This window comes from Rattus norvegicus, chromosome X, assembly GCF_021556685.1.
Source record: "Rattus norvegicus strain SHRSP/BbbUtx chromosome X, alternate assembly SHRSP_T2T, whole genome shotgun sequence".
NCBI lineage: Eukaryota > Metazoa > Chordata > Mammalia > Rodentia > Muridae > Rattus > Rattus norvegicus.
Genome location: NC_141554.1, coordinates 108,288,042 through 108,296,864, shown reverse-complemented (window position 1 = coordinate 108,296,864; position 8,823 = coordinate 108,288,042). Strand labels below are relative to the sequence as shown.

Here is an 8,823-nt window from a genome sequence, read left to right as displayed (position 1 = left end):
ACCCTCTGTGCACTGCTGCTTTCCAGAGAAGACTGGACTCCAGCTGTTACTCCTGTCCCCCTCATTCCCCTGGCGACTCTTGCTGCCTTGATTGGTGTTGTTAGTTTGCAGTCTGTAGCTTCACAGGAATGCCACTTGTGTGAAGCTGCTGTGGACTGGGGAACTCTGCCCTGGTTGTGCAGATCTCAGACATGGTTCCCTTGCCTGCTGGTTGTTCCAGAGAAGAATGGCTGATCCTAAACTGTCCTGGGGAAGAACTCGTTATTTTCACTGCTATTGTAGCAGCCATTACCGCTGCAGCCATTGTGTCTGCAGTGTCTGGAGTTACCCTACCCCCATTCTATTGTTAGGCAAGCACAGTGGGTGAAATTTCTGGAGTAGTTGCTACCAATTGGGAATTCTAAATTTTGTTATAGGAGCGGCTTGACTATGGCCCTTGGTGGTAGCAGCTGAGGAGAACCAGATGAGGTGCCCACTACTTATCGGGAGTGGCTCTGTTTGGTGCAGCCCTATGCTGTGGATTAGTGTTCATGCTATGGTTGGTTTGCAAACTCAGATCTCAACAGAAAAATGACAATGTCGTTGTCACTCAGGCACTTGTGGCCATTGAACAAGGGGCCTCCCCTAGAATTGGTTAATTAGTCGGCATCTGAGTTCTCTGCTCTTGCACCCCATGGAATTGTGGATCCATTACTCTGGGATGAGAGAGACTCAATGATTCTTGGATCAGCCCTTCTACATCGCTGAGGTTTCCTCATTGGACGCGATACGGTGATCATGATTTCCCCACTAACTCATTTTCTGGCTGGCCTCTTTTGTAGAGTTCGCCCTAGGTCGTTTAGCAGTTACTGTCACACAGCACTGCGGTATCCAGAGACGGGCAACTTTCCTCATGCACAGACCAATCTAAGACACGGGGCCCAGTGGCGATAGGGTTGCCCTACGACGGATAAGGCTGTGACATGGAGGAACGACCTAAGACAGGAGCCACAGCGGACGGACGTAACTGCAGGGACCTAGACCAGCCTCATACTAGTAAAACAATAAGGGGGAGATGTGGAGAGCCGCAATAACATTCGCCTCCACAAGATGGCGCTGGCTTCCACTGCGCCCCACGTGGAAAGCTGGGATAGCATTTGCCATTACAAGATGACGCTGGCTTCCTCCTCGCCAGCCTGACTTCCTTTCAGGAAGTTAACTGTGTGCGCATGTGCAAGAGTGTCTTCGTGCCAGGTCTTTGCCCACTCTGGGGCGAGCCTATGAGATCATGGGTAAGCGAACAATCAGGTGTGGATGCGCCGCACTAGGGTGTATATTAGTTGTGCCATGGTGGCGCCCCGAGTCCCGCTCTTTAAGATATAATAAACGCTTTGCTGCAGAAGGATTCGTGTGTCTGAGCATGCGTTCTTGCTGGTGGGACGATAGCGCAGGACAATAGATAGATGACTAAATGAATAAATAAATGAATGGATGGATTAATCAATCAATCAGTAAATGCAGTAACTACTCTAAGAGTTAATATTTGGATGGGAATGAAAGTTGGCGGTAGAGACACAACTTGGCAGACATTTGGAAGGTGTGGGGTCTGATATACCCCACACAAACAGAAGTCAATTAAAAAACCAACTGCAAAAGATGAGTGCTGCACTATATACTACTTCAAAACAAACGGCCAATAAAGTAGATTTCCTGTGTCTGGGGGAAATTTCTCAATGTCAGAGCATAGGATTTGCAAGAGTTAGACCCTAGTTCATTCTCAAGACTCAAAAATTAGTACAGTGATATTCACAGCCCAGTAGAAGATTTTCTGCAACTATGGGCATGAAATACGAACTTACAAACACAGGGACAGAACTGAACCCAAATGACCATATATATGGGTCATATTAAAATGTATGTGGGGTAACTCGTACGATGGTGCCTGGCACTCCGCTCATGGCCTACAATGGATCCCCAGGACCCACATGACCTAAGCAGAGGAACACTCCTGCAAGTTGTCCTCTGGCATTGACATGTTAAGCAAACATATACATATATGTAAAGAATATAAATAGATATACCTTATTAGAAACAAGACAATCTTATTACCTATTGAAATAGAATATAAAACTAATCCTTTACGAGACATATACCTTATTTAAAGACATACAAATAATATCATGAACACTTAAATACAAGCACGTATGCCTAAGTTTAAGTAAAAATCAGGGGGGAGTTATGACATTATATAATGAAGGAAATGTAGAAACAATGGTACTTGATGTGAAAACACATTGTGTACCTACAGAAGTGAGAGAGTGTGCTATATTGTCAAGATAAACAAGTACCTAAGCATGCTGGGATAAGCACCAAATCCCAGCATTGGGAATCAGATGGAGGAGAGTCAGGACTTCAATATCTTCCTTGGTTATATAGTGAGGTCCTGCAAGTGTGGAGTACACGACACCAACCATCTAAAAGAAGCAAAAGACACAAATATCAAAGGAACACACCGAGTCCAGACACATTCTCACAAATACATGGGCGGCTGATTTCTTTAATGGTAGCCCCTAGCCTTGAGCCTCAAGTGCACCTCCCCTTATCTTTCCATGTCTCAGCAGTCCAGGAGACCCTGACATGCCTTGTCTCTGCCTGCCAGGCAGACTTTATCCTTCTTTTGTTCCCTCTGCTTCAGAGAGGTGGCAAATGGCTCCAGACACTGTATAGACCAGACTGCTACACATGTAGGCTCGTCTCGTCACAGTGTCCGAAGTTTGGGGGTTAAGCCCTCTGCTGTGGTGCCTGTTTCCTCGGACAGCAGATGCTCAGGAAACATAATGGAAAGTACAATCAGCACATCTGAGAGTAGGACTTACTGGAGTGTCATCGTGGTTTGGCTGGTAAAGCATTTGTTGCTCTGGAGAAAGGAGAGAATCATCTCCCAAGGATTGTTCTCTGATATCCACACATGGCTGGTTTGCTAATGTCCTTAGTGTCCTATGTTACTGTAACTGATAACTCTAGCTCTTTCTTTAAGACTTAAATTACACTTATTGATGAATGTATGTGGCTAGTAAAGAACAAAGTTTCCCTTTATGTTTCCCCGGAACTTTCTCAAACAAAGCCTCTTGAAATGGCAGAAGGAATCGCGGCTCACCTTCTGAGAATTGGTTTTGAAAATGAAGTTTTCCTGACGTGCTCTAGATTTAAATGTTTGTTTCCTGCCTAATGGCTCCATTAGGAAAGTTGTGGAAACGTAAACAGAACTGTAGGAGAATGTAGTTCCCTTCAAATTCTTCTGAGGGACTATATTATCCTACAGGGCTCTGAGATTCCTGTAGGCATGTGAGAACGCCTCTCCTCTGACAGACGTTCCCGCTCATATGTTATACTGTAGTTGTGCGTCTGTCTGTGTGTGTGTGTGTGTGTGTGTGTGTGTGTACATACATATATACATACATAGATACTCGGGTCAAGGATAGTTGCATCTGTCTTCCCTCCCTCAGAGAAATTCAAGTGCTCACCTCTAGGAACACATAAGCTTGGCTACAGAGAATGCTCCTATCACTACATCACCTAAGTAGACATTTTAAAGGAGTCCACAAAGACGTTGGTTTCCATGGCAACCACAACGCTCCCGTTCTCTGTTCAGTAACTAGGAACATTCCGCCCAATCCTCCCTTCTTTTCTCTCCAAGCAGAACTCATTGACCCTTGCTATCTGTCACCTGAGAAAGCCACCCACTAGGGAAACTGCCACCAGCTTGAAAGCAGAGCTTCACTCAAGCTCAGAACAAAACAATCCTGGACGCACATCCACGCTGTACTCACCAGACTATTAAAACCTCAGGGAAATAACTGGATTATTGATGACCATTGTCCTTATGGTCCTAGATGAACGCTTTAACCAGTAATTACCTATGCATATTGGCTCTTCCAGCAAAAAAATAAAGCCTGGATATCTTGTGAAGAAACAAAACCAGAACACAAAAAGGACCCCCGAGATGCTGGGAGTCGAACCCAGGTCCACTAGAACGCAAGGCAGTCGCTCTACCACTGAGCTACATCCTCAAGGGTAACAGTCCTTCCATCACAGTCCATATAAACCTAGGAGACTGAAGCAGCATGGCTACAGCTACAGGGAGTTGCAACACTTTTACAACATGCGGGGATCTGCATCTCTTCACTGCCTGCAATTAATAATTTCAAATCAAGTGCTGCTATGGGATTTCTTTTATGAAAAAAGAAAATATACTCAACAAAAACAAAGTAATAGTATCAAGAACAAGAAGTCTTTTTTTAAAACAAATTAGAAAAACGTTTATAGAAAAATGACAACAGGTACAAAAAAGGTTAGGCCAATGCAAGGAACGCTCTCCAGCTTCAGACCTGCTCACTTCAAACTTACCAATTACTATAAAAATCCACCCCCTCACTCTATCCCCCACTGACACGAAGAAATGAGTTTTGGGCCTTTCCCTGTTTCTGGTTATTCCCCATAGTTATATAATGGCTTAGTACTGGCTTTGTGAAGTCTTTATTTTCTGGACTCAGGGTATACTGGCTCGCTTAAGGATGTCTTGCCTACTTTTGCTCTGACTGCCTCCCTCTGTGTGATCCTTTGTGGTCCATACTGGGTGTAAGTCAGGGACCTTGTATGTTCTACAGAAATGTTCTAAAACTGAGCTACATTTCCAGCCTCCCTGTGTAACTTTAACACCAGAGAGAACAGGATTCCCCCTCCTGGTCACCGACATATTATGACTCTTTTATGTACCTTATCTATGTCTCATTTTATACATAAAAAGGTAATGTTCATTCCCTCGAGTGTGAAATGGTTCCTCAGTGAGAATGTATGTGTTCTACACACAGCCCTTTATTGGTGTATAAACTTGTATGCAAGCATTTTATTTGACCTAACACTAGGTGTTAGAGTTCGTAACTTTTAACATCTACACCTGATCGGATAAGTAGAGATATTAATATGAGTATTCCTATCAACACAAATATTTATTTAATGTTTTGATATCTAGGCTTGCTTCAAATTTAACTCAGATTTACAGTACAGCTGAACAGTACCTGTGTTTTATTTTCTGTATAAAATAAAACTCAAACTTTTAAAAATAAAAGAAATCATAAGTTCTTCAAAACATGGCAGACCCACAATGAATTGTCAGTATCATGTCAAATTAATAATAATGAGTGACTGCAGGGTATGTCCGGTCTGGCATAGGTTGGGAAGATGGCATTGAGAGTTTGCGTAGAGTGAGGCTGCGGCTGTGGTCATGAATGGGTGCCTCCAGTGGGCTTCAGTTACTGACATGTCTGAGACTCAGTCTCTGGGGCTCCCTGACAAGGGTTGAAGTTATTTCTTCAGCAAGCAAATGTGAGTTTGGAAAAGCACCGAGGAAGGATGAACCTTGAAGATCAAACACAGGGTCAAGGGGGGAAACATAGAAGAAAGTGTCTTGATCCTGTCCCTGAAACAGACTTTTCTCGTACACAGTATCCTCCCTTATTTCTCTCAAAGCAGAAGTCATTCCTCCTTGACGTCGTTCACACGAGAAAGCATACCCACTAGGAAACTGCCAGCAGCATGAAGGCAGAAGCTGTGAGGAAACATAATCCCAGAGCGATGACCACGCTGTACTCCCCAGACTAAGAGGTCTCCGTGGGAACGTCTTCAAGGTTAGAGTGGAATATTGTTGTCACGGTTATGGATGAGCACTTTGACCATACGCCCCAGACTACGGAGGTCTTTACCGACACATCTTCTAGATCCTGTCTAGAAACTGATCCTGAAGAGAAAAAAACAAAAAGCTTAGAGAGGACGGGAATCGAACCCGGGACAACATACGTTCAAGGTATGCGCTCTACCACTGAGCTACAACTCAAAGCCTCACTCCAGACCTCTTTCCAGCCTATATGAACTGACAGAGACTCAAGCTACTTTTTATAGTGCCTGAAGATATTTATATCACATATTTGCATATCATTATCGACAATTTTTATGTCATCACTTCTATGGGAAAAGAATCGATTTCCAATGCAAACAAAACAAGAACAAGAACCACAACAAATTTTGTGCTCTGCAAAACATGGCAGACCTACATCACTTGAGACTATTGTGCTAAATTCATTAGAATGTGCTTCAGAAGGATTAGGAACATCAGGCAATATTGAAGCAGGGATTGGGTAGATGGCATTCTGAGGTTGGGTACAGCGAATCTACGGTTGCCTTTAGTCTTCTGGGCCTCCCTTCTATGGAGCCTACCAGGAACTCTCTCAGACCCAGGCTCTGCGCCTGCCCAAATCCGGGTATAAATTTTATCTTAGGCAACATTGTACATTTACAAATGTTCTGAGGAAGGAATAACCTTGAAGATCAAACGCAGGGTCAAGTGAAGAAGCATACAAGAGAAGTACCTTGATCCAGCCTCTTAAGGAAACAGGAAACAGTTTTTTTTTGTTTTGTTTTGTTTTTTTATCATTAGGTCTAGCTTATATCAACTCGACAGAAGACTTTAATTCTACTATAGAGGTCACAGGCTGTGCATTTTAATCAGCTATATTTAGCTATTTGAATCACTGAAATCCAGGGTATAGAGTAATGTTGATGACATAAAAGTTAATGGTTGGACAGCATACGACCACAAAACAAAGTAGACATCAGAAAGGAGATCCACAAGTGGTGTAATAGCCTAGGTGGTGGCCAGAAGCGGGTGACAGGCATCCTAATCACCACATCTCTCTCATTCTACTTATGGACACCCTGCATTCCCTGCATCTGACCATGCACATATTCTGTACACACAACCCAGCCTCAGAAGTCCTTTGGTCTCCAAGTTTCTGTCCACAATTTCTCCTTATTTCTCACGGCACAAATATGTCTGTTTTGTGCAGCTTCTCATCCAGCATCGAGAACATTCTGGGTCAAGAACAAGTTGTACCCATGTTCATGTCTTCAGTTGTTATTTTCAATTATGTCAGTTATGTGTGTAAAGTTGCTACATTGAAATAAGGACCTTCCCTTGGTGCTTCGGGAGCAGTCCTGGCAATTCTTGCTGCGTTCTGCACCACGATTCCAGACCGGAGGCTCCTTATCATCTTCCTCTGCGTTTTTGCCTTCATGGTAGGCAATGCCTTAAAAGAAATCATTGTCTTGGAACCAGCAGGGAGGATTCAGGGATTTGATAAGTTTTTATTTTGGAGACGCATCTTGTTGGAACTCTCTTTGGAATAAGGTATATCCTATATTGTCATGACCTCATTTGAAAGAACTAGACAGCCTCAAGTGAAAATCAGGCATAAAATAAGGACTAAGGACCCCAAGAAAGGAGATGGCTCTAAGTGAAACAAAAGACTTGAGACAGCTGTGAGTGAAACAAAGGAGACCACTATTATGGTGCATCTGACACTTGCTGCCTGATATAGTCTCAGCATTGGCTGCCGCAGTGTTTTTAATGTCCTCAGTGTATGTCTAAACAGCACACTATGACAAAATTGTGACACAGATGAATAAAACTCTACAAAATAACGTGCTAATGTATTAGCAATATTCGATCAATCTTAGAGCACCAACCTTTCCAGCTAATTTTCTGAACACACATCGATTCTCTCTTTTTTTTTTTTTTTTTACCACTTCAAGATGTGCTTTATTCAACCAGTAATACACTTTTTGGTCCTTTGTAGTTTCTCTCCTTTGCATTCATGTCTTACTGCATTCAAACTGTGATATTAACACACCAACGAAGCATACCCTGTTGTGCCATAAAGCCATAGTACTTAGTACATAGTACTTAGTACTTAGTACATAGTACATAGTGGAAGTTAGCCACCGTTGGTCTGGGATCCATGCATCTATCTTCCGACCGTCAAGGAGAATCAAGTGCTCGCCTCTGGAAAAGAAGCTTGGCTACAGATAATGCTCCTATCACTGCATCACCTAGGTCGCCATGGAAAAGGGAGTCCACAAAGACGTTGGTTTCCATGGCAACCGCAAATGCTCCTCTCCTATTCAATAAATAGGAATGTCCCACCCAATCCTCCATTCCTTTCTCTCAAAGCAAAACCCATTCACCCAAGTCATGTATCACCCGAGGAAGCACACCCACCAGGGAAACTGCCACCAGCATGAACGCAGAGCTTCACCCAAGCTGTGAAAAAAACAATCCTGAAGGCACAGCCATGCTGCATTCAGCAGACTATGGAGGGCACATTGAAATGTCTGTATTATAGATGAACATTGGGGTTATGGTCAAAGATGTGCGATGTAACCAATAAGAACCTCGTAGCATATAGTTAAATCCTGTGATATCTTGGCAAATAAAACCAAATCACAAAACGAAAGTAGGGATGCTGGGAATCGAACACAGGACCACTGACATGCAAAGCAGTTGCTTTCCCATCCAGCTACATAACCAAAGTTCTGAGTCTCTCCATAATGACCCATATAAAGCAAGGAAGACTGACGTAACACGGCTACAGCTACAGTGAACTGCAGCATTCTTACAGCCTGTCAGGATCTGCGTCTGTTCACTGCCTACAATTAATAATTTCAAATTAAGGGCTGTTACGGGATTTTTATGCTATTTCTTTTACGAGAAAAGAAAAGATTCTCAAGAAAAAGAAAGTAATATTAAGAACAAAGAATTATTTTCTTTGGAAACTGTGAAAAATGTTTATAGAAAAATGCGCACAGGTACAAAAAGGTTAGACCAATGCAAGGCCTGCCCACTTCAGACCTGTCCACTCCAAAGTCCACAAAGACCCTAAGTCTCCATGACAACTACAATGCTCCTGCTCTCTGCATAGTAACTAGGAATGATCCACCCAATCTTCCCTT

At 43.1% G+C, this 8,823-nt stretch overlaps 1 pseudogene; it reads left to right on the top strand.

Annotated features, from left to right (window-relative positions):
• Positions 1-6,771: 6,771 nt before the first annotated feature.
• Positions 6,772-7,332, top strand: Parl-ps2 (presenilin associated, rhomboid-like, pseudogene 2; annotated as a pseudogene).
• The last annotated feature ends 1,491 nt before the right edge of the window (positions 7,333-8,823 follow it).